Consider the following 26,102-nt stretch of genomic DNA (forward strand, 5'->3'; position numbering starts at 1 on the left):
TTTCTTTTGTCTCAGTGTGTGTGCGAAAGAAAATCTGGTGAAGGACAAATGAGTGTTCGCTGCTTGCCGTGACTTTCGGTATTCGCGTTGGCAAGTACTCTCTAATATTGAAGGGCGTTTCTTGATTCGTGAAACACAAGAAGCCCCAAAACATTTGAGCATGCGACGATCTTCCGTGCTTACTGTGTGTTTTGGAATATGCTGTTGGAAAGTAAGGGCATAGGGAAATAAGTGCAACTGATGGACATCAGCCAGCTATTCCAAATGAGCTCTGGTTTCACATATTAATGTGATTAGACGAGCCGAAGTATGGGCACATTATTTCTGATTCATGCGCAGTAGATTGTACTGATATTTTGGCTTGTGCACCAGCCTTTGTCAAAATAGCATGTACATGCCTTTGAGCTTCCTTACAAACCCGCCATACATCCGATAAAGTAGTGGCAATAATAACAAGAAAAACAACATAAATATAGCGATACCACTGGCGATGGCGATACCACACACGTCGCGCACAGTGCAGAATTGAAGCGTTCGTTTACTCAATATCACAGTGTAAATCATGTGAAATCAATAAAAATAATAATATAATCAAAAGACACATGGAGACAATAAGGTACCGCAGAATAGTACATTCAGGGTGCAAGTGAAGCGCCCTGCTCAGTAGTGGTCATAGCCAGCAGGATGAATGATCAGGGCTTTTATTCGCATGCGTACGGTGGAATACAGTGTCGTGTGCAGACTATGCACATTATATGACACAAAATTGACGCAACAGCAAAATAAAAATAACAGTGAAGGGTTCTTGAAAAAATGCTGCGTCTCATGGCATACATAAGGAGTCATGGCGAATGTCAAGGATGCTTAGTAGGCACGCTGGTTAGTGTGCCTGTGCTTTCGTTAATGCCAGATAACATGGTGTTAGACTTACAGGTTAGAAATAACGTTCACGTTCCACGTTTCTTCCTGGTGCAGGTAACGAACTCTTATTGCCTTTACGCAAAACCTAGTAGCCACCGTGCACTTTTTGTGCTGCCGGGCCCACGGCGCTTTTGTTCCATTGTGTGTGATTGTGCGCATATGCTGTTCAAACTTCTCATGCTAGCTGGTGATATCGAATCTAACCCCGGCCCCGACAAAGAGGTTCTTAATGTATTGAAAGAACTGCAATCTGGACAGACGGTAATGCTCGAACACCTAAAGTCTATTGAAAAAAACTAGTTGATCATGATAAGACGTTCTGTGAAATTAAAACACGGCTAGACAAAATTGAGACAGCTTGTGCTGGTATCGATGACATGCAAATTGAATTAAGCAGACTACATGAGATAAGCACTGAACATACGGCACAGATAGGTGTACTGTCTGCCCGGATAAACGATGCTGAAAATAGATCTAGAAGAAATAACCTTGTTTTTTACAGCATCGCCGATAAACCTAAAGAATCATGGTCTGATTCTGAGAAAGTTATTATTGCACATTGTAGACAACATTTAGATGTACAAATAGAACCGCGTGATATTGAACGTGTTCATCGCATTGGGTCTTTCCAAACTGGAAAGTCCAGGCCTATAATTGTGAGGTTCGCTCACTTTAAAAGCAAAGATCTTATCCTTTCTTCGGCTCGTAAGTTCAAAGGTACGTGCTATGCCGTTGCACAAGATCTCGCCCCAAGCACGCGCCTTGCCCAGAAACGCCTCATCGAGTTTGGAAGGGCCCGTAAACTGCGATTCAAGCTGCGACATGAAAAGCTTATTGTAGGTGAAAAAACCTACTACTTCGACCACACTACTAACCAGGTCATTGAGGAACGCCTTTAGCCATCATTGAGACCAAAATGTACACCGCAACCACAGAACTGTCAGCCTTTATCATTCCTGCTCACTAACATTCGAAGTGTTGTTCCCAAGCGTGATGCACTGTGCAGTCTAATAGGCTCATCTTCTTGCGATGTCTTACTACTAACAGAAACATGGCTTAACACATCAATCGATGATACCGAAATTCTCCCTTACCTCTCGCATTTTGACATTTTTCGGAAAGATAGGCCCGATAACTCGCGCGGTGGGGGTGTATTAATCGCCACTAAGTGTAACCTACATTGTTCACTTATAAACCTCTCTTCACAACTGGAAATGATTTGGATTCGATGCATTGCTACACACCCGCACATTCTGATTGGTATTTGCTATCGGTCCCCTAGTACCGACAGTTCTTTCACGCCTTCACTTCATGAAGCCTTAAATACATTAACAAAAACATATCCTAACAGTCCTGTCCTTCTGTTTGGCGATTTTAATTTTCCAACTATTGATTGGTCCGATCCTGCCTCTACATTATCTAAATCCAGCCCCGGTAGTGACTTCTTAAACACGTGTATGACATTCGGCTTAACGCAGCTCATCACTGACTCAACACGCGTCACTGCTCACTCGTCCAACGTTTTAGATCTTGTATTAACAACTCACCCTGATAACTTTACCCCTGTCACCTTATTGCGCGGTTTGAGCGACCACCTGACAGTACATGTTTCGTTTCGTTGCAACTTACTAAAGAAACACAAAAATCGGAAAACACTTACACTCTATGATAAAGGGGACTATGTCAGCATGAACCGAGAATTATCTGAGTACTTCGACACGTTCGCCGCTAACTTTCAACTAAATTCTCTCGAGTCGAACTGGCTGCTTTTCAAATCAGAGATGCATCGCCTTATACGTCTTTACATCCCCACCATTACAATAACAGAAAGAACAACATCACCATGGTTTAATGTATCCCTCAAACGACTAAACAATAAGAAAAAATGGTTGTTTCGACAAGCCAAACAATCTAATTCTTCTTGCACATGGCAAAAGTATTACGCAGTCGAGAAAGAATATGACAAGTTAACCTCTCAAACTAAACACAAGTTTCTTTCTACCACTTTACCAGCTATGCTAAAAACTAACCCGAAGCGATTTTGGAAAACTATTAATCCTAATCAGCGAAATGAGATATCACTTATCAATAGCTCCGGACTTCCGATCCCTGAGACTGAGGCTGCGGATCTTCTTAACAGAACATTTAGTTCAGTTTTTACTAATGAATTACTTGAAGGCTTGCCCGATCCACCGTACTTCACATATCCGCTCATGCAAAATATCACATTCGATCCTATCGGCATTGTCAAAGTAATTGAATCATTGAAGAACTCGTCATCTACAGCAGTAGACGGTATCAATGCCAAAGTTCTAAAAAATACTAAACATGTCTGTAGCCTGTTTTTATCACTCATATTCCAGGAATCGCTTAACAGCGCTTCCATTCCACATGACTGGCAGGTGGGCAAGGTCATCCCAGTCTTCAAGAAAGGAAGCCGATCATCACCGAGTAACTACCGTCCTATTTCCATAACAAGCGTGTCTTGTAAAATAATGGAACATATTTTATACTCGCATATTGCTAACTTCCTAACATCCGTCAATTTTTTTCACCCAAGTCAACACGGTTTCCGCAAAAATTATTCCTGTGACACTCAACTTGCTCTTTTCTTGCACGATTTACATTTAAACCTAGATCGTAACATCCCGACTGACGCAATATTTTTAGATTTCGAAAAAGCATTCGATAAGGTCCCTCATGGTCGTCTCTTAATAAAGTTATCGCGTCTTAACATTCATCCTTGTGTTCTAAGCTGGATTCGAGGGTTTTTAACTAACCGTGAACAATTCGTATACGCTAACTCACACTCTTCAACCTTAACACCCGTGCTTTCAGGCGTACCTCAAGGTACCGTACTTGGTCCCCTCCTTTTCTTAATATACATCAATGACCTACCTTGTAACATTTCTTCTCATATCCGACTCTTCGCTGATGATTGTGTGGTTTACCGAGCAGTTACTAACCCCAGCGACCATCTGGCGTTACAAAATGACCTATCGTGCATACAAAACTGGTGTACCACTTGGCTCATGTCATTAAATGTAGCTAAAACCGTGTTAATGTCTATTCATCGTCGTCGTAACTACGTTATCCCTAATTCTAGCATCAATAACACGCAGATTGCAACAACGAATTCATTCAAATATCTTGGTGTGCACATCTCGCATGACTTAACTTGGACCTGTCATGTTAACCACATAATAAACTCTGCTAATCGTACTTTAGGTTATCTGCGCCGTAACCTCTTCCTCGCTCCTCCCTCTATTAAACAGCTTGCTTTTCTAACCTTTGTGCGGCCTAAGCTTGAGTATGCCGAAGCTATTTTTGACCCCCACCACAATAACCTTATTAATGCCCTCGAGGCGGTTCAGAACCGCGCGACACGATTTTGTCAACTTATTCATACCATACAAGCATCTCGGCACTAAAAGCCCAAATAAACCTACCCTCTCTAGCCTCACGCCGTAGAATAGCCCGTCTTAATCTTTTTCATAAATTCTTTCATTCCTTGCCTCTTGACAACCCGTACATAAAAAGAACACATCGCATTGGCCGCACCAGTCACTCTAATACAGTATATCCCCCACAAGCCCATACCGTTACTTTTCAGCAATCATTTTTTCTGCGCACAACACGAGACTGGAATGGCCTGCCCGCCGAAGTTGCCACTATCATCGACCCACTTGCATTCAAGCGACTCATCGGAAATATCCCTTTGTAATTTGTAGTATCTCCTTGTCACTAACTCCCCACTCCCTCGTGTAATGTCTCAACAGAGACCTTTGAGGAAATCAATAAATAAATAAATAGAAAAGACTCCCGGACTTCGCGATCGTGGTGGCAATCAAAGCCTGATTCAAGTACAATGGCCCTGAGTTTTTCGTAAGAATGCCCTGGTAATCCTTTCAGGCGATTATGTCTTGAGAATGGTAGGTTAGGAAGTGTGTTAGCATGCGATCTGTGGCTAATACAGCGTATTCGAGACGAGGTTTCTGTTGGGCGAATATACTGTTTTCTGCAGACAGTGCACTCAAGCATGTATACAACATTCTAGATATCGCGTTTAGATGATCCGCGAAGTTTTAGGGTAAAGCCTGAGGACGTTCTAAGCAATCTCTCAGTGGTTAGCATGTGCACACACACCTTGCAACGTGCTTTGTTGCATGGGGCTGAGCCAGACGTCTTGTTGTGGAGATTTAATTTTGAGGAAGTTAAAATATTGCGGAGGTTCTTACACCTTCGCTGCACGACGCGAGGGGGTTCAGGAAAAATGCTGGGAATATGTTCACTTTGGAAAAGGATATTGTGGTCGCGTTTCAATATAGAAAAGGCTTTTGGCGCTGATGCCGAGAATGTTAGTACAAGATTGGTGCTGTTACGTTTTTCGGGTAACCGATTTTCGGTAAGAATATCGGCTCTGTTTAATTCATCTGCTCGCCATATGGCGTCATCAATTAAATTTCACGGATACTGCTGTTTAACTAGAGTACTTTTGAGTTGTTCGCAATTAGAAATGAAATCTTTGCGATTCGAACACAATCGCTTCTAGGTGGTTAGCCTGACTGTAGAGGATACCGGTTTTGCAATGTCGCACATGGCTGCTCCGGAAATGTAGAAGCTGGTTTCTATCAGTAGGTTTGCGATAGAGTTTCCTCAGTAATTTACCTTGCAATATCGTAATTCTGGCGTCCATAATGTTGACCGCAGTTGACGAATAATTGTGCAAAAATTTGATTGAATGATGAAAGTTATCGAACCGTCCTGTGAACTTTAACAGGCTAGCCTTCCCGCAAGCCCAAATGAAGTAGATATCGTCAATAAAGCGCTTATAAAAGAAAGGTTGCAGGTTAGTGCTGGATAAAAATTCATTTTCCAGAACACCCATGAAGATATTAGCGTAATTTGGCCCTATTCGAGTTCCCTTTGACGTACCAATATTCTGAACGCAATGACAATTAATATATTAATGATATTCAGCTCAAGAATAAGGTGTAACAGCGATCCTAGCGTTTTTTATCAACAGTTTTCTCAAAGTAAAAATCTTCATATGTCTTAAGGACTGCTGCAATTTCATCGGCATGAGGTATGTTAGTATGAAGAGAGCTGACGTCGCGTATTACAAGGAATGCGTTATGCGGAATGGCGCGATTTAATACATCTTGAAAAAGTTATTGGTATGTTTTACAAATGATGGAGATGCTTCTGGAATCTGGTTAATTAGAGAGTCTGCGTAGCGCGAATGGTTATCAGTTGTACTGTTTACTCCGGAAATAATCGGGCGGTCCGGGTTACCTTGTTTGTGAATCTTCGGGAGCAAGTAAAATCTACGTGCCACAGGACATAGCGGTACAAGTGGCCGTGCGGTTTTCTCATCTGTCTTGAAAAGATGAAAAAACCACTGGGTTACCATTGTCATAATTAAATCAGCACAACAAGACGTCTGGCTGCTCCCGATGCAACAAAGCACCTTGCAAGGTGTGTGTGCACATGCTAAACACTGAGAGATTGATAAGAACGTCCTCAGACTTTACCCTAAAACTTCGGGGATCATTTAAACGCGATACCCAGAATGCTGTATACATGCTTGAGTGCACAGTCTGCAGAAAACAGTATATTGGCCAAACAGAAACCTCGTTTCGAATACGCTTTATTAGCCACAGATCGCATGCTAACACACTTCCTAACCTACCATTCTCAAGACATATTCGCTTACCAGGGCATTCTTACGAAAAACTCAGGGCCACTGTACTTCAATCAGGCTTTGATTCCCATCACGATCGCGAAGTCCGCGAGTTTTACCTAATCTATAAGTTTATCACCGTGTCATCTGCCATTAGCGAAAGCACAGGCACACAAACCAGCGTGCCTACTAAGCACCCTTGACATTAGCCGTGACTCGTTATGTATGCCATGAGACGCAGCTTTCTTTCAAGAACCCTCCACTGTTATTTTTTCATTGTTGCGTCAATTCTGTGTCATATAATATCCACAGTCTGCACAGGACCCTGTATTACACCGTACGCATGCAAATAAAATCCATGATAAATCATCCTGCTCACTATAACGACTACTGTGCAGTGCGCTTCACCTGCACCCTGAATTTACTATCGCGCGGTGCCTTAATATCTCCATGTTTCTTTATGTGGTATTATTTTTTTAAATTTTTGTTGATTTCATATGGTTTACATTGTAATATTGAGTAAACGAACGATTCAAAGCTGCAGTGTACGCCGCATGTGTGGTATCGCCATCGCCAGTGGTATAGCTGTATTTATGTTGTTTTTCTTGTAATTATTGTGCGCAACTTTTTGGATGTATCGTGGGTTTATAAGGAAGCCCAAAGGCATGTACATGTTACTTTGACAAAGGCTGGTCCACCAGCCGAAACGTAAGTGCAATGCACTGTGCTTATTGAACGTAGGTCCTGCTCTTTTTGCTTCAGTTGACTACCGGGGCCAGCGTAATTTCCTCAAGCCTTATATATATATAGCGCCATACTACATTTAGCACCACCAAACAAAAAATGAAGAAAGGCTTCCCGTGAACTAGTCGAACGTCTGTTGAACTATATGTATATATATATGTATATATATATATATATATATATATATATATATATATATATATATATATATATATATATATATATATATATATAGTTCAACAGACGTTGGACTAGTTCGCGGGACGAATTTTGAGAGGTGGTTAAATGTAGCAACGACCCGCCGTGGTTGCTCAGTCGCTATGGTGTTGGGCTGCTGAGCACGAGGTCGCGGGATCGAATCCCGGTCACGGCGGCCGCATTTCGATGGGGGCGAAATGCGAAAACACCCGTGTGCTTAGATTTTGGTGCACATTAAAGAACCCCAGGTGGTCAAAATTTCCGGAGTCCTCCACTACGGCGTGCCTCATAATCAGAAAGTGGTTTTGGCGCGTAAAACCCCAAATATTATTATTATTAAATGTAGCATCGGTTTATTAGCGGAGCTTTGTAGCAATTTATTATTTCTCTCACATCGTCTTACTCTCCTCTTCACAGATCACAAATGGGAACGTTTTTCTTTATAGCGGAAGCAATGCCGCACAATGGTAGCTGCCGTAACTTCTAGATTATCCTGAAGACATAATTTGCAGTACGTGATAGTAATTGTCAAAAGAAAGACTAAAGGCTGGCCGGATTCATAGAGCAATCAAGAACAGCTACCGCTTTAATTAGAATTAGATATGGATACGTGCACTATTTTGCCTTCGGTAATTGCAAACGGTTCATGTGCAGTGCGCATAAAATCAATAACCGGGCTAGCCCTGCACCATAAAAAATAGCTAGGAAAGGAATATTCACACAATACGCCTACTCCACACTTCCCAAACGGACAAATCATTAAACAATTTTTGTTTCGCTTCAAACAGCAGATGACAAACCTGAGCACAGTGTTTTCCCAAGAAGTTTTTGAAATATGTTCGAAGCAGATTTGGCTTAATATTCAGGCAATCAACAGTGGACCAGCAAGGGACGCCTCAATGTGGGAACTTCTCTTCGTCAAGGCCCTCAAAAATACGTTTGCTTGTTGAAACGTTGCATCCAGGCTGAGGCTTCCCTTGCTGTTACATCTGTTACTCAATTGAAGTGTTCATCACCGTGCAGCCTCTTTGCCTTGTTTGAATACACAAACTGATATATTGTCTTTTTCAACATGAAACCGTAAATTGCGTTTTCCAAAGATCCGTGAGCATACTTATGTTTATTTGTCTTCCTTATTTATTCACAAATTATTTGCAGAACTCTCTGCAAACACTGTTGTCTCTATAACGTTCCTTGCTTTCCTACGAGTACTCCATTTGTGTCAAAGCTTTTTCTGCCGCAACTGAACGCTAAATGTGCAGCATAAATATCAAGAGCAGTCAATATGTGCTATAACATTAGTACAACTTTTATTTCGCCCTGCACTGCAGGCCTCTCACCAATGTGTTATGAAAACAATGGGGCATAGCAGCTAGAGCTGATCATGCTGACAGTACATCCTGGCCGAGCACGTTTTCTTTATTCTTTAATCTACACGAAAACGTCGAACGCAGCCAGTACACGTATAGTGTGAAGCACGACAAGCAGCACTGTACGCAACTGCAATAATGTGGATAGCACAGCATAAATACAATTGGCTGAAGTATCGCTCTCCTTGCTTCACCGGCACGCGAAACACGACGAGAAAGCTTCGCTGGATTTACCTTCAGTTCAATTAACTATATGGCTATCTGTATTTCTGTATGTTGCAAACTTAAGTGACCGGCAGTATTCAGTTTACCTGACCCGTGCGAAAAGTGTGCGCATGTACTGCTTCATTCACCATTGACAGTAAACAATGTGAGCTTACTTGCTTGGAGTGTTTTTTTTTTGCCTGTTGAGGCCGCTCAGTCACCTGGCGACACAATAAAGATATCTGTAGTCATGTTAGAGTACCGTACACCCAAATACCGCCCCGAAAGCGGTAACAAAACGCCCAAAACCAACGAGCGAGCAGCGCGACGGCTAGCACGACGAGCGACGCCAGCCACTAACGCCGCGGCCATACTGCTCATTACGTAATGATGATTATATTAGCTTTGATTTCGTCAGCGCTATCTCTCCGTCATATACTTCAGTTGACAACGCCACCGCTACCCTTACTTCCCGTTGCACTGTGGAAGGTACAGTTTACCTTCTCTAAGTTTATATGGGTGCTCTGTGTTACTACTACAACTAACCTTGGCAGTGTTAGCCAGCGCCACCACTCACAAACCTTGGTGGCTGATGTGGAACATCCTTTATGCCGCAGGCATCGCGAGTACATGATCTTTCTGGATGAAGGAAACTGGTCAATAAACCCGCACATGCTACCTGAAGGCACCAATGTTTCTGGATTTGAGACCCTCGATTTGTAAGCATGAGTAGAAACGGGGTTAACCGAAGGCCCCGATTTTTATTAATCCTATTATGAGAGACACAAATATCCCAAGGAAAACATACAGGAAATTACTTATACACACTAATTGAAATAAAAAAACGAAAAATAATTGGCAATAATAGTGGATGAAAAACAACTTGCCGCAGGTGAGGAACGATCACACGTAATTAACGCAGTCTTCGCACGTCGCCGCATTACGCGTGTAATGCTCTATCAAATTGAGCTACAGCGGTGCGGTTTCCCCATCCTATTTCAAGTTCTTTAGTTTACCGTGCGGGAACGCAAACGTAATATAAAACTTAGGTGGACGTAGCGCCATCTCTTGTTTAAATCAGCAATTAATTCCTGTCTTGGCTACAAGCGACTCGCATGTAGCCGAGGAAGTGGCCAATCCGTCTATGTGTGCACGAAAACGTCGCGACCAAAATTGAGCAGCAGGTTTTCCGTCGCACATCCTGTTCCTTTTCGCGAACTCTTCGCGCGTTCAAGTGTTCTTTGGGACCCTTTTTTCTTGGCTTTCTTGAGCTGCGACGACATTGAAGCAATTACGATGCGCGAGCGAAAACCAACACCCAGGGGCCGAATCTTATAACGGTTCGGAATACGAACCGTTCGCTTCGCCGCTTACGTCACTAGATGTGCCACTCCCAAGCCGGCGGTGGAAGAAGGGGAGGACGCGACCAATAGATGAGAGGGTGCCACCTCTGAAGTGTACGTCATTATATGACGAGCTAATCGAGGAATTGCAGAGTGTTTCCGCTTGCTAAATAAATGTAAAATATAAATTTAATATTATACGCCAAGTTCTGAAGTATAAACGTGTGGTGCCGGGCGTTTACGCAATGCAGAAGTAATTTATTAATGTTATTCTTTTTTTATTCTCAGCCGACAGGCGGTATCGCAAGCGTAAATGAGTTGGCAGAGCGCAGCGCTATGTCGTCTGCTACCAGGAGCTCGCAGGATGCACGCAACAGGAACGCACTGCCGGCACTTCTCAAGTAGCGAGTGCGACAAAACCGTGAACTGTTTCTTAGGGACACCTTTACTAGCCGACTATATCAATTTTCCATCTTTTTTCGCCCTTCGTCATCGGCTCGGACATGACTCGCTCGCCGCCGCGCTGCCGCTTTCCCTGCGATAAGCCCCACGGCGCGTCGCGTGATAAAAGCAATGGAACTTGAAATCGAACATTACGATACACGGGCCCTGCATTGCCTGCGCGAAATCAAATCGAATAGTGTGGTGCTGACGGTGCGCGCTGTGCCGTAAAATTGAGTAACAAAGTGCGGCACTCCCGAACCAGAGAAAAAAAGGCAGCCAAATAAGAGATCTCCACAATATCTTCCCGTCCTGACTGTATAGTTTTATCAGCCGAACGATGGAAGTGCTGAACCAGCCTAGGTTAAACCCTTCTTACTGCTGAACGGCGATCAGCAAGCTATTCACGCTGGCGATAGCACTGAGAATTCGATCTCACCATGCAAATATCTCCTTGGCATTGGCTTTGAAGCTGAGGTCACGGGAAAGCTGACCCAGCCCTTCAACCGGCCAACACAGTAATTGCGAGAGCAACTTTGTAGACGGTGTCGGCAGCAAAGATCTAGGTCATTCCGATGAATGCTTCACGTCCGACCGACCTCTGGGAGCTGCAGGCCAGTGGCGATGAACCGCAGCGCACAATATTCCTTCCTCTGCGTGGAATGGCCACTCGTACGCTTGCACCTGAGTCCCCTACATTTGATAGCGTAGCCTGCAAAAGGTTTACTTAGAAAGCCAGCAAGGGCGGTGCAACTCATTATCCGTCACTTCTTCGAACGCGTATCGCGCTTCCAGCCGTGGTCGACACCGAAAGAGGAACGCCAAGCAGACGACGAAGGCAAGTAATAGCCTCCGAAGCAACCAACGCACGCGCGCGCGATGCCCGCGTGTCTCCGGGGTCGCGCGACCGGCGCGCGCGGCCAGGGTCACAAGCCAAAGCCAAGCCACAGCAACGGAACCCAAAGCGGACCACCCCTTCGCCGGTTCCTACGACCGGTTCGCTTGAAGATGATTGACAGATGCGTGACGTATTCGAAAATTGCGATACCGCCCCGCTGCCTCTGACGACCTGTGACGTAATAAAAATTTTGGCCAATCAGGTGAGGCCAAAGGAACGGTTCCCCAACCGAACCGTTATAAGATTCGGCCCCAGGTTGTATGCAGCCATGAATGGGCTTCTCATGGATGCCATCCCAGAACACGCGTTCCATCACCAATTTCGCTTTGAAAAATCTAACTTCCCTACTCTTGTCAATGCATTGAAAGTGCCGGACTACGTGACAAGCGCTAAAGGAGTGACAGTGTCTGCCCAGGAAGCCCTGTGCATGTGCTTGCCTCGCCTGACCTACACCAATCGCCTGTGCAACTTGCAAGACTTATTCGGTCGCCACTACAGCGTCGTTTCAAATCTGTCGAGCAAAATTATGTTCCAAATCAAAAGAATGTTTGGATTTGTGCTCGACGTTCTTTTCTGCCACTGATGGCTCACGCCGGCGGACTTGCGGGAAATGAACAATGTAAGTTCAACGACGTATTATAGTTTTTCACTTCGCATTGTTGTATTACAATGAGAAAGAAATACCCTTTCTGTGCATTGAACTTTTAAAGCACTGCTCTGACTACGATTGCTTTCAAGCAGTTCATCTGATAGGAGCTCCACTGGATAACTGGTGGGCGTCTATAGATGGCATAGCCTGACCCATATGCGAGCCGACCAATGATCAGTGCTTATACTTTTGCGGCCACAAAAGACTACAGTTTAGTTATTTTATTTAGAAAACACCTTACAGGCCCTGTCGGGCATTGGGTAAGGAGGGCAACGTAACAAAAAACTGTGAAGTACAATGGAAACAACACAAAAATACCCGAAAGACCACTCTACAGTGGCTGAACTAAACAACAAAACAAAGCACAGCATGCTGAAGCATAAGCTGCTGAATAAGCATGCTGAAGTTCAGGTACCAGGCATTGATATGCGCGAACGGGCCCGTCTGTGAACTCGACGAGCCGGACCCTGCGAGCAGGCATAAGGAGGGTAGGTGTCACGTTATGTATTGAGTGGTGCTCAAATGTTTCCCGTATATGTGCAAGTTCTCGCTGCATAGTTCAATAAACAGCACTGGTAATAGTTACTGCTGCCCTCACAGAAGTGTTTCTTTTTTTGTTTTCATTTCGTATTGACTGAGGTCTTGATATTATACGAAAGGCTTTCAAGAGGGCGGTCTGCGTTCCACTAAACGCGAGCACCGACAAGTTTCTACACCTCGGAATTCTCAACTCACTTGAAGAGTTAACTGGGGCGCACGGCGTTGCGCAATACGAACGATCCAAGGCAGGTTGCCCGATCCTCTAGTCGTTCGGCATCGTGTACCGTAGAGTTTTTCACTATAACAGCCAGAGGGAAATCTGGCGCCACAATCTATAGCAGTTTCCTAAGGGGCGCTGTGCCGTCATGGGAATGACGGCATATGTGTCTGCGAGGCTTGTGTTGGTTGATGTTGTAAGAGGCTTCGTCTAAAACGTGGATATGGATATATAAATAACGCATCCTTAGCGTAAAATCTTCATAAAATGCTTCCATTACTTCCATACTTCCAGTTGAGTTTACCCACCTACAATGTCTAACTAAGCGAAGAAAAGCAAGAACAGACGACAAACGAATCTTGTCGTCCGTCCTCCAACATTAGCGGCCTACTAATACTTTTTTACGTTTCATATAATTGTACATGCAATAACAAGTTTTCATAGTTAACCAAAACATGTTCTTGTGTAATATTAAAGCTAAAACAGGTTTTATGTGCTGTTTTAGTAGAAGATTAATCATTGTGACAGACGCAACGGTGCTTGCCTGTCTCTTCGAGAACGATGCCTATCCTAAGTCACAATAATCCGGCATTCCCAGGCATACCCCAGCGCAGCCGCGCCAGATTTCCCTCTAGGTAATATAGTGATAAAGTATGTGGTGTACCACACTCAGCACGGAGTAAAGATTGTGGTTCCAGCCTAGGTCCACGATCGCATGATCATCCCGCCGGTTTCCAAGAACATGCACCCAACGCAGCACGTCGGGTGCAACAAACGAGTAAGCGACCTTCAAAAGAAGATTGGCAACAGCAACAAGACGGTGTATGCAGACGCGCGTGGTATGGAGAACCGAGATGCCCACACGTGATCGCGGTTGTAGACCGCATGGGTAAGAGCCTCACGAGCGCCACGGTAACCACGGGGCACACGGGGGTGGCTGAAAAAGCCGCGATAGCAGTAGCACTCGCCGCGTGCCGAACGCTGTGATCGTGATCAGTGACTGGCAGGTGGCAACCCGTGGCTTCGCGCGGGGGGACTCTGTGAGGCGTTCCGGGAGATCGCACGTGCGACGGATCGGCTCCGTTGATATTCGACTGGAACCGCGCACCAACACACTGCACACCACAAATTCTGGCCTCCTCCGACGTCGAACATTGCAACGATCCCGGAGACACCGACCTGAGGCACGTGGACCAATTTTCAACGCTCTCACGCCAATCTGAAGATCTCACCAGGCCGTGGTTGAGCTGACCCTAACGAGAGTTAAGCTCACCGCAGCCGGTGTCGAATGTTCTCCGGACACGGCGACGCAGACGATCATCGGGTACGACCCGACATCCATGAATGGGACAGAAATCAAGCACAAGCCCCAAGACAAGGACATTCTACCCCCGAATGAGAGTGCCTTCAAGCACTCGTGCGCCAGCGGCAACGCAAGCAACAAGCGAACATGGCTGTACCAAGGGCGACGAGAGTTAAGCTCGACGCAGCCGGTGTCGGAAGTTCTCCGGACATGGCGACACCGACGATCATCGGGTACGACCCAACATCCATGAATTGGACCGAAATCAAGCACAAGCCCCAAGGCAAGGACATCCTACCCACCGGATGTGAGTGCCTTCAAGCACTTGTGCGCCAGCGGCAACGCAAGCAACAAGCGAACATGGCTGTACCAAGGGCGGCGCCGGCACGGCGTCGCCTACGTCAACGGCGGTGGGGAATCCCCTCCGTGCGAGAATACTGGTGGTGCTCGCGCTGCGCCACTGCTACAAATGAAGACGGCTACCAAGTGGCGCCTGAAGTAGACGCCCAGACTCCGCTCAGGCGACATAATCATGGTATTGAAGCCCCGAGGCACCCTGGACCTGAAAATGGCCTTCAAGCATGGTGACGGGCGATCGGCGGTGGCCTAATACGTGGGTAAAGTGGCCGCTGGGGATCTCAATGTGTGGCCCGTATGGGAGCAGAACGTCATCGTGTGCGAAACCCAGACAACACCGGCAGCTGACAAGGTGATCACAGATTTCAACCTGCAGGTAGGGGAACACTCCTATCCTTTTCGCGGTCATCTGAAGCTGAACGGAGAGGTAAGCAAGGTCGTGATTAAAGTCCGCGAAGATGAAACCACTGCCTCTCTAAAGCCGGAGCTCTACTGAAGGGAGAGCGAGATCGCTTTTGTGCGAAAATTGGGAACTACTAAGATGGCGGCGGTAACCTTTGAAGGCCGAAGACACCCCCGGTACATACCATATAATCATGAGTGCGTCCCGGTCAGGGAGTATAAGAAGACCATCCCCGCATTCTACAGATGCGGCACGTTGGGCCACAGGGTGGATAACTGCCCCCATCCAGAGGAAGGAAAATGCGGCTTCTGCGGCAAAGAAGTCGGCTCCACAACGGACAAACTTGTATTACACGAGTGCGCACCATCCTACATGATCTGCGGAGGAGCCCACCTCACGGGATCCGCAGAGTGTGAGAAAAATTCCGGAATCTTAAGAGGCCTGGATCAACGACCCAAGCAAGACGAGCGAAAACGTCATCAACGCGGCAGCAACGGGAGAACAACAACAACCACCCAAACAAAAGAAAACGGGCAAGTCCGGACAAGCACTGCTAGGACAGAAGACGCAGAAGTCGCAAAATGCTGTACAATCCAGGACCGGGTCGAAGCCACGGGCCTTCAAAACTTGGGATTTTCCCCTCTCTTGGTAACTCTTCAAAACTGGTAACTTGGCAGGAGTCACCTCTAACTCTTCCTCTCCCCCCTCCCAACCTTCCCCAATGAAACTAGAGATGCGGAAAAAGCCAGAAGCTCTCAGGAGGCAAAACAAGCAGTTAGCTAGCGAAATTCGTGCACTAGAAATCGCTAGAACAGACACTCCGATTCAGGGAGGGCCCATAGATTACGGGGAGGATTCAGCATCCGTGCGCTCACACAGCACCGTAACCTCAGCATGCGCGTCACCTACCAACAATCTAAAAAAAGAAGCCCGGGTTACCACCCTGGAGCAGCAAATGCAGGCCTTAACGGGGTAAGTGGCTCAACCCTAAAATCTAATCATTCAGGCAGTCCAGTCTGCCCTTCAACTGCAAGCACAGCAAATAGCCACAAGAGTCACGCCACAGGTGACTCAAAACATGCATCGAAACTAACCCGAGACTCTTCCGCCGCACCAGTCCCATTAGAGAGGCCGGGCGTCCAAGAAAATTTCTCCGCGGAACGGACGACGAGGAACATGACGGATTTGCTCCTTCGCTGGATACTATACAGAGTGCCAGCACGGTTATTTATTGCCAGTCCGATTGTACTAATGCTAATCATGGCGCAGGGATGCACAAAAAGGCGAGCTAAATCAAGACACGAACCACTGTCAACAACGCAGTAGAATTGTAGGGGCTCCAAGCATCCGGCTAAGCACGCTCATTTTCGTCTATACTTAGAAACTTTGCAATCTATTGCAGCCATCTTGGCTCTACAGGAAACAAGGGCCTCAGCTAAAATTTCAGGTTACAAAGAGTTTCCGAGAGAACCATCTACTTGCATCGTTGTACACAAACCGTACCCTGCACAAGAGGTCGACCTCGACCTACAGACAACTAATTCGTGCACCATGGTCACAGTGTTACCTCTGCGAGGCTCTGACCCACAGGTACATATCCTTAACATTTACTTTGGGCCCAAGCTAAAACACATCACTTATGCAGACATCTTCGCCCGGGCACTGAAAATAGCGGGCCCGGACCCCCTACTTATCGTGGACGATTTCAAAGCTCCCAGAAAGGTGTGAGCTTACAAGAAGGAGTAAGTGCGCGGTATGAAGCTAGCGGAGCTCATCTCTACGATAGGCATAACCCTTCAGACCACTCTAGCGCATCCAACACGTGTTGGAAACTCCGTGACTCGGGACACTGGTCCCTATCTCACACTTTCCAAACGCATACAACACGTTGGCTAGTACGACACCGAAGACACGCTAGGAAGCGATCACTGCATCCTTAACACTTCAATTCACACCCGGCCGCGGAAAAGATCAATACCTCGGGCAAAATTGCGAGACTGGACAGCTTTCCGTAAGTCTCTGCCGCAGAGCAGTCTTCTCTAAGAAGGGTACAGCTCGTGGACTCAAAATCTCATGACAACACTCAAGAAACACGTGAAATGCATACATATTGCGGAAGACTGTACAGCGGTGGATAATCATTTACTCCATCTCTGTGAAGTTCACCGCAGTCTCACAAAAAGATGGAAACGACAAAAACACAACAAAAGGCTGAAAAGAAGTGCAGTAAAATTTCGATAAAATGAAATCGGCTAAACGAAATCAATGCTTAAACAGAACAAACGCCTCGCAGTTGGTTGGTTTTGTATTAAGGCAATGTAAAAAAAATCCCGTTAATCAGAACTCGAATTTTCAGACCACCGTATAAACGGAAAGGAAAGTAGACTCGAAACAGCAACTTGACGCTCACGCAGAGCCACATCGCGGTACGGATCACTGTTTCCCCACTACTTCTTTCTCGCACACTGTAACCGCATCGCTTGCATTCTGTCACGGTGCGCTTGCTGTTGTTAGGCTTAAGCCTCACATCCGCTGTTTAGCGTCGTCTGCGACATTTCGTCGTGAAGTCAGCACCTCACAATGCCCTTACGTTGGAAAGGAAGATGGAGATAATCAACGACTTCGAGAGTGGTCGCTTCACAAAAACAGCGATTGTGACGAAGCACGCCGTCCCCAAGAGCAGCCTCACGAGGATATTTCAGGACAAGGATAAGCTGCGGCAGGCTTTCGAGACGTCACGCTTTGGCCCTCAAAGAAAACGACTGCGGGTGGCCAACCACGAAGATCTGGAGAAGTGCCTGGTGGTTTGGCTTCGGAAAGCCCGCAGTGAAAACATTCCGATCGGTGGTCCACTCATTCGCAAGCACAAGAATTTGTTTTGCAGCTCGTCATCGAAGGTTACTCGTGCAGCGGAGGATGGTTGACGAGATTTAAAGATCGGAATGGCATAGTGTGTCGTGCCGTTTCAGGGGAGGCTGCCACTGCAGACACGATGGCAAGCGCCGACTGGCGAGCAACACGGCTCCCCAAAATTCGGGAGGAGTACGATGCAAAGAACATCTACAGTGTAGATGAGACAGCACGGTTCTTCACATTACTACCCTCAAAACACCTGTCATTCAAAGGAGAGAAATGCACCGGGGGGAAGCTGAGTAAGGAGAGGCTGACCGTTCTGATCGGGGCCAACATGACGGGAAGCGAGACATTGAAGCCGCTAGTGATCGGGAAATCGAAGCACCCTCGCTGCTTCAAAAATGTCGCAACCTTGCCCGTTTTTTATCAGGCCAACGGCAAGGCGTGGATGACGCAGTCCATTTTCAGGGAATGGATTTATCGCAGAGGGGATGCGTGGTTCTCGCGAGAGAAGAGAAAAGTTTTATTCCTCGTCGATAACTGCCCTGCACATGGAACTGTGCCGGGTCTGAAGTCCATACAATTGGAATTTCTGCCAGCAAACACCACAGCGCTGCTGCAGCCTATGGATCAGGGTGTGATCCAAGCGCTCAAGTCGCGCTTCCGCAAAAGCCTTCTCCGGAGGATGCTGTTATGCATGGACAAAGGGAACGACTACAGGGTCGACGTACTGCGCGCCATTTAGCTCCTTGATGATGCTTGGCGGCAGGTGAGTGCAACGACCATTGCCAGCTGCTTCAGACATGCACGGTTTTCCTCAGCTACAGAAGAACACTGCACACAGGATGAGCTTGATGTCCAAGATGCAGCCGAAGAGGAGCTGCTACTGGAGAATTGTGCTGCGATGGGCATTCAATTTGATGAGTACGTTCAAATTGACAGTGATGTGGCAACATGCCCGGAAAACACCGTGGAGAGCACTGCAGCTGATATCTGTCCCCCCGATGAAAGCGAAGACGAGGATGAAGAAGTCGAACACAAGACTGCCGACTCTGGTCCTGTGGTGACACCTGCGCAGGCGGAATCGGCAGTCCAAATGCTGACGAGTTTCTTCCATCGAGAAGAAGGTTCTGAGCTGTTTTTGAGCTGCCTGTCTAGTATGAGTGGTGCGATTCAAAGAAAACGGTTGCGAGAGCTCAAACAAGCAAACATAAAGTCCTTTTTCACAAGCCAATAAATCGCAGTTCCCACTGATTTCCGTGGAATAACTGGACTATTGAGATTTTTTTTTAAATTTCAGTAGTGCTCTGAAAAAAAGTTAATGGCTTACCGCTTTTGTGCAATAAAGCTTGTGCCCATAGCATACCGTCTTCTGTTTTACCTAGATTTTGCATCTGATATCCGCTTCAGCGGAGACTGCCCATTGCGGGCACACCTGCCTCGTCGGGACCAAACAGTCTGGAACGGATTGCGAAATCCTGAACCTTCGGTCTCTAAGTGAAACTCCTGATAAACGGAACATATTTTTCCGGTCCCTTCAGGTTCCATTTGACGAGAGTCCACTGTATAACAGACCTGACCCAGCAGGCTGCCGAGTATGCGTCTTAATTAGCTGATTCCAACTGGGTTAATCGCTGCAACACGGCAGCCCGAACGATTTCGGGGAAGAATACATGGAAGCTTTCCCGCAGCTTCACTGATCTCGCTCAATCGCGAGGAGAAATACAGAAACACTAACAACACGATTTACACCACTTCCAGGGCACAACAAAACAGCTGGCAGGGGCAAGCATTTCTGCACCAAACAGGATCCTTGAGGTCAGGAATATCTCTATGCAGGTAGATATAATCCAGAGATGGATCAGTTGTTCCAACTCTACGACCTCAAGGCATTCTTAGCCAAAATGAAGAGAGGCATTGCGCCCCGTCGGGACAAGGTCACAGTTAAACAGCTGGCCAACCCCCGGACCGCGCGTACGAAGCCTTTCTTCACTATATTAATGGCATATGGAAAGGGGAGACTTCCATCCCCCTCTTTTGGAAAACATCCTTTGTCACATTCATTCCTAAAGCATGAAAGGAAATCGATACGGACAACCTGAGACCTATCTCGCTCACATCGCGTGAAGGCAAACTAAAGGAGACGATGGTGCGAGATAGGCTCTCAGAATATTTGGAAAAGCGTAACACTTTTTCATACACCGTATTCGCTTCCGCACACACAAGTCGGCACAAGACATATTATTACAACTCAACCATGACGTACTACAGCCAACGGAGCACCCTCACAATGACAAAGTTGTCCTGACCTTAGATCTAAAGGGAGCTTTCGAGAACGTTAAACACAGCACTATCTTAGCCAACCTCAGTGAGGCCCAGTGTGGCACGAACACATTCAAGTGTAACAAGGATTTCTTGACGGATCGAGCCGCACTCATCAGAATCCACGACACTGAATATGCACCTTATGAAATGGGTACTACGGGAACGCCACAAGGCGCTGCGCTTTCCCCGCTGCTAATTAACCTTGCGATGGTGCATCTCCCGGCCTAGCTAAACGGTATTGAAGGCGCGCGGTACACCTGGTACGCCAACGATATTGCCATTTGGCCCACAGAGGGAACATAGGACATATGGAGGAAAACCTGCAAGCAGCTGCCCACGTAGTGGATCGCTACGCAGAGCGCTGCGAACTCCAGTGTGCACCAAACAAATCAGAATTTATGTACCTTAGACCATCACCTAAGGCAACGACACAAATACGTCTCTCTTCGGCTAGTGGTCCCATACACGAGGCCATGGAGCTCCAAATTCTCGAACTCTTTACTCATAATGAAAGACGAGTAGATACAACGCTAGAAAAGCTTTGCAAGGTTGGAGACCAAGTGAGCCGAATGGGCCGGCGTGTCTCCAACAAGAGAGCGGGGTTACGAAACAGGGACGCTGTGCGGCTAGCTCATGCTTTCGCAACCAGCTGAATTGTATATTCGGTCCCTTATCTCCATCTGCGTAAGCATCATGAAGCCACACTGGAGGTTATTCTCCGCAAAATGATGAAGAGGGCCCTTGGCCTTCCTTTCGCAACTTCGAACGCGAGAATTCTAGCTTTGGGAGTAGTGAACACCTTTCAGGAGCGCATGCAAAGGCACCTTACCCAGCCAATACACACGTCTAGCTCAGACAAAGTCGGGACGGCATTTGCTGGACCGGCTCAACTTGAAACACGGCTTGAAACACGGCATTCAGGAGTGGGTCCGAGTGCCCGATCTCTGGAGACGCGCCATCAGAATTCAATCCCTCCACAAAAAGGTGGATAGGGAAGACCACAGTGGTCGTCACCAGGCGAGCGCCTTGCAAAGCCACTATAGCAACAAACGCGATGTCTTCTACGTGTATTTTGCCGGTCCATGCCGTGGGGGATGGTATATGGTAGCGGTCATCCACGAGGAAAAGCAAGTAGATGGGCTCACTTTCAGAGCCTCGGGCTCAATAAATGCAGAAGTAGCTGTAGCCCTAGCTGCCTCTGACCCCCGGTCTCAATGTATCATAACAGACTCGCAATGGGTTTGTCGAAATCTTGAATCTGGTTGGGTCATCTCAATAGTGGAACGAACATTTCAGAACTATAGCAATGGGGGAATTGATCCTACCCTCCGCTGCCTAGTCTGGACGACGAGCCACCAGGGCCTAGTAGGGAATGAAGCAGCGAACACGGCGGCCCCAGGACTCATCTACTGGGCGTCCCAGTTAGACGATGAGTACCTGGATACCGAAGGCGGATCTATCTTGTTACCTATCTTGTTACAGCTATCTATAGTGTTATAGTGATCTATAGTGTTATAGCTATCTTGTTACATTGAAGAATATCACGACCTATTACAAAGATAGGCATCGCCATTACCCAGCTCCTGCAAAGGGGCTTGGCAAGCCTAATGAACGCATCTTGATCCGACTTTTCGCTAACGCTTTACTGTGCCCGGCAATCTGGAAACATTTAAACTATTCCTTCACTGGCAAGTTCCAATACTCTGGGGAGGTGTTGACACCTACCACTTGGTTTGGACTTGTCAGCTCAATTCAGCTCCTTCTCTCAACCCTAACCCAACCCGAAAGGAGTGGGAGGCGAAGCTGTTTGGTTGCTCGGACCTTCAGGTCAAAAAGGGCGTGGTTCGGAGCGCTAAGCTGGCGGCTCGTACCAATGAGGTCCCGCAATAGGGACTCAACCCACTGCGAAGCCCCTTAAGGGCTCCACCTCTCTTTTTATTTTCAATAAAGGCTTTCAAGCAAACAAACGCCCGGTCTCGCGGGCAGCGGCCCGCATACTCCAAATTTGTGACGACGGCGACTCGAAATCGCCCTCAGAACTCCATTATTCGACGGTCTTCCTCCTCTGGACCCCGACACACACCGATGTCCCGCTCGCAGACAGCGAGGCGGCCCAAGCCACGGCTCGGGGTATCACATGCTGAGCCGCCGCAGATTATGAAGACGCCGCCTCCACCCACGAGAGTGGAGCATCGGATCTGCCGGATCGGGACACTGCAGCCTGCTTGATAGAATCAGGTATGGTATGCACGTCTTTAGTTCTAGCAGTTCTGTATGTATATTCTTAATCTTTGTTATCTTTTTTAAAACTTCCGTCTATCTTGCACTGCTGCTTTGCCTGCAAAGAATCCTGTGCTAAAAATATCTTTCGTGTTTTTTTTACAGCGAACGCTGCATATGACTATGCTTCCGTAGTCTTTTCGGCACCCGGCAATAGAAACGGACGTAGCGATTTCTAACAAACCGATATTTGTGCAGTGCGGCTGCGCAGCTCCTGTTCCGCATTTGTAAAAATTCAGAACAGATTAGAGCGCTCGCCGCGAACAATAGTGTGACGTCAGGGTTATCGCAGTATATGAGCAGGAGAGATATCGGCGCTAAAACAGCTGCGTTATCGATGGGATGGACACGTATGGTTCGTACAACCGAAGAACAACATGCGTAATAGGAGTGCCGGAGGGAACACCAACGAGAATGTAAACGGCTCCGGTGCGGAACGACCACCGACGAAGAACGTTCCCGCGATGCTGAACAAAAGGAACAGTCGCGAGCCCGGGCAGCTCCGAACAAGCAACGATGCCAGACTCGCAACGCAAGAAATGACGACCATTCCACTCTGTGATCTCCACCGATTGTGACCATTCCACCGATAATCTCAACGGCTAGCACAACCTCCCCGTCACCACGCTGACATCTATCGCGATTGATGTCCGCGTTTTCTCGCACTGCCGTCTCATCACTTTAACCTCCACAGTCGTGTGCCGATCCCCTCCCGCCTCGCGAAAATATTGGTTCCGGCCAGCTGTCTGGAGGCATCTGAAGGCACGCCTGCTGCCTGAAATTCTTCGGGCATTTTGGTTCTCAGCGCCAGCTTTCGAGAGCTCTTTCAACTAATAAGTGCTCTTCAAAACTCCAGGACCGAGGGCAGCACTTGTGCTGTTTAACCTAAAGAAATTGTTTAACCTAAAGAAATTGGGCTCATGCGCGTTCAGGGGACAAGTACATAATTTTAGTGTTGTCGAAGGAAATATGAAAGACCGCCAGGGGGCCGAGGAGCACAGTCGTACCTCACATGGGCTCCTGCTTTTCTCGCTATTTTGTGTGGAACATTGCCTGGAAACACAGCGAATTTGGGAACCTCGGATTCCGGAAGTTGCAAGGCATCGTTTGACACCAGCCACGACGCAGTGAGTAGACGTTTACTCGAATAATCGAACCCTGAACATTCTGTGACCGTGCGCTCCAAGATAACCCTAACGCCGGGGCACCCGTGGCACGAGCGGGAGACCAGCGGCTCGCGCCTGCAGGCCCGCGGTGCACGAGCACGGCGCTCTCGCAGTAGGAGTGAATCACGCAGAACCAGCAACTGAGGCGAAGCGCGCCCGCTTTTCTGGAAACAGATGGCGAACGCTTTACAAGAGCCGACAACGGCGCGAATGGAGGTGACCGGGGCTAACTCCGACACCATACCACAGTGGACATACGACGCGAACAGCGGCAAAACGACGGGTAAAGCCCACATCGAGTGGCTACAAGTTTCTCGTAAAGGCAGATCAGCAAAAGAAGACAATAAATCTGCCGAGGAAAGTGCCATAGAAGTCCTGAAACCAGACGCCAAACCTCAAGCACAAGCTCTGCCGCAGCGTCAACGCATTCTGAGGATGCGACCCTTCCCTACTGATGACTTCAAAATCGTCTTCCGCCCTCAAGCAGGACTTGACCTCTCGAAGCACACACTCATAGCAGTGACACATGCCATCGGAAGATCCAGCGGTTTGGTCCAGCAAGACTTTCACGATAATGTCCGTGTACAAGTGCAGAAACTAGAGAATGTGATCGTCGCGAGCACGGCAAGTACGGAACGAGCTTCCAAACTGCAGCACATCAACACCATACAACTCGGCGGAACCGTCTATCAAGTAAATACCCACATTCGACACCCAGACGATGTGTGCCGCGGAGTGATATACGGCCTCGAACCGGGTACAAGTCCCGCGGAGATAGCTGCCGGCCTTCGAGTGGACTCAAGATACACGGTTCTCGGCGCGCGCATGCTAGGATCTTCAACAGCCGCGGTTATCACCTTCGACGGACAGCACGTCCCTTATTACGTAACGTACCAGAGCGGTGACTACAGATGCAAGCCCTACCGAAAATCTGTCCAATACTGCAGAACCTGCGGCGCCATCGGACACCGACAGGATATATGTCCTCAGCCGAGAGCCAACTTCTGCTACACATGCGGGCGCGATGGAGTCACGGAAGAACACGATTGTCACCCGAAGTGCAAGATTTGCGGCGGAGACCACGAAACGGCAGGCAAGGAATGTAAGAAGAAGCTCCGTAACAACCCGCCTCCCTACCAAGTAAGAAGACAGCAGATTGACAACGCTCGCGCCCGAGAGAATCACTGGAGCTCGAGCACCGAAGACTTCCACGCGCTGGTTACCACCTCGGACAGTTCACGGGGGCCCTCGCCTCGACAAAGACCTGGACGGAGCCGCTCTCGCTCTATCCTAAGATCGGGCTTTACATCCCGCTCTCGGTCACGGTCTCGCTCCGTTAGGCGAATCACTTACGTCGCCGCGGCGAACGGAAGCAGCGCCTCGAATTCCTTACGCAACCCGAGCAGTTCGGGCGAGACAGCGACGATACGGACTCTCGAACATAAAGTACAGAATCTACAGAGGACGATACGACAGCAACCGGTAGCCGAGTGCAACACGCCAGAACTCGAGGAAAAAGTAGCGAAGAGAGTAGAAGAAAGCGTACTAAAACAGGTAGAAGCTAGAATAATGAAGCGGGTAGACGAACGGCTGCAAGCACATGAAGCGAAGATTCTTGACCTTGTTGAACGACGCCTTCAAGTCTTCGAGGAAACCATCACTACAAAACTTCTCGCATCAGCAGACAGAACCATACAGACAGTGGTAACTAAAATCATGGAAAAGGTAGAGCCACTAACCCGTACGGTCACCACACTCGACGCCAAACTGGATGGCTTCATGGCACAACAACACAACTTCATGACATATGCTTACAAGAATTTCGTGACTCATGAACATCTGGCGGAGCAGTTAGGAACCAAACGCAAAGGACGAAAGACAGCACGAGTGGAATCCGCAGAGGATTCTAGCTCAACAACACCAAACCACCTACTCCAGGCGGAGGACAACTACCAACATGGCGGCTCCCCAACGTAGACATACCGAGCAGCTTCCCACCCTCCGCATTTGGCACTGGAATTGCAGATCCTATAGACCCCGCTCAGCCAACCTGCAAGAATATCTCAAAGCAAACAATCCGGACATGATCGCGCTACAGGAAACCAACACCATGAAAATAAAGCTCCCCGGCTACAACACTATGGCACAGACTGCCCGCACCGCAATTCTTGTCAAGAAGACACTAACCGCACAGCCTCACGAAATTG

Source organism: Dermacentor albipictus, chromosome 4 (assembly GCF_038994185.2).
Source record: "Dermacentor albipictus isolate Rhodes 1998 colony chromosome 4, USDA_Dalb.pri_finalv2, whole genome shotgun sequence".
NCBI lineage: Eukaryota > Metazoa > Arthropoda > Arachnida > Ixodida > Ixodidae > Dermacentor > Dermacentor albipictus.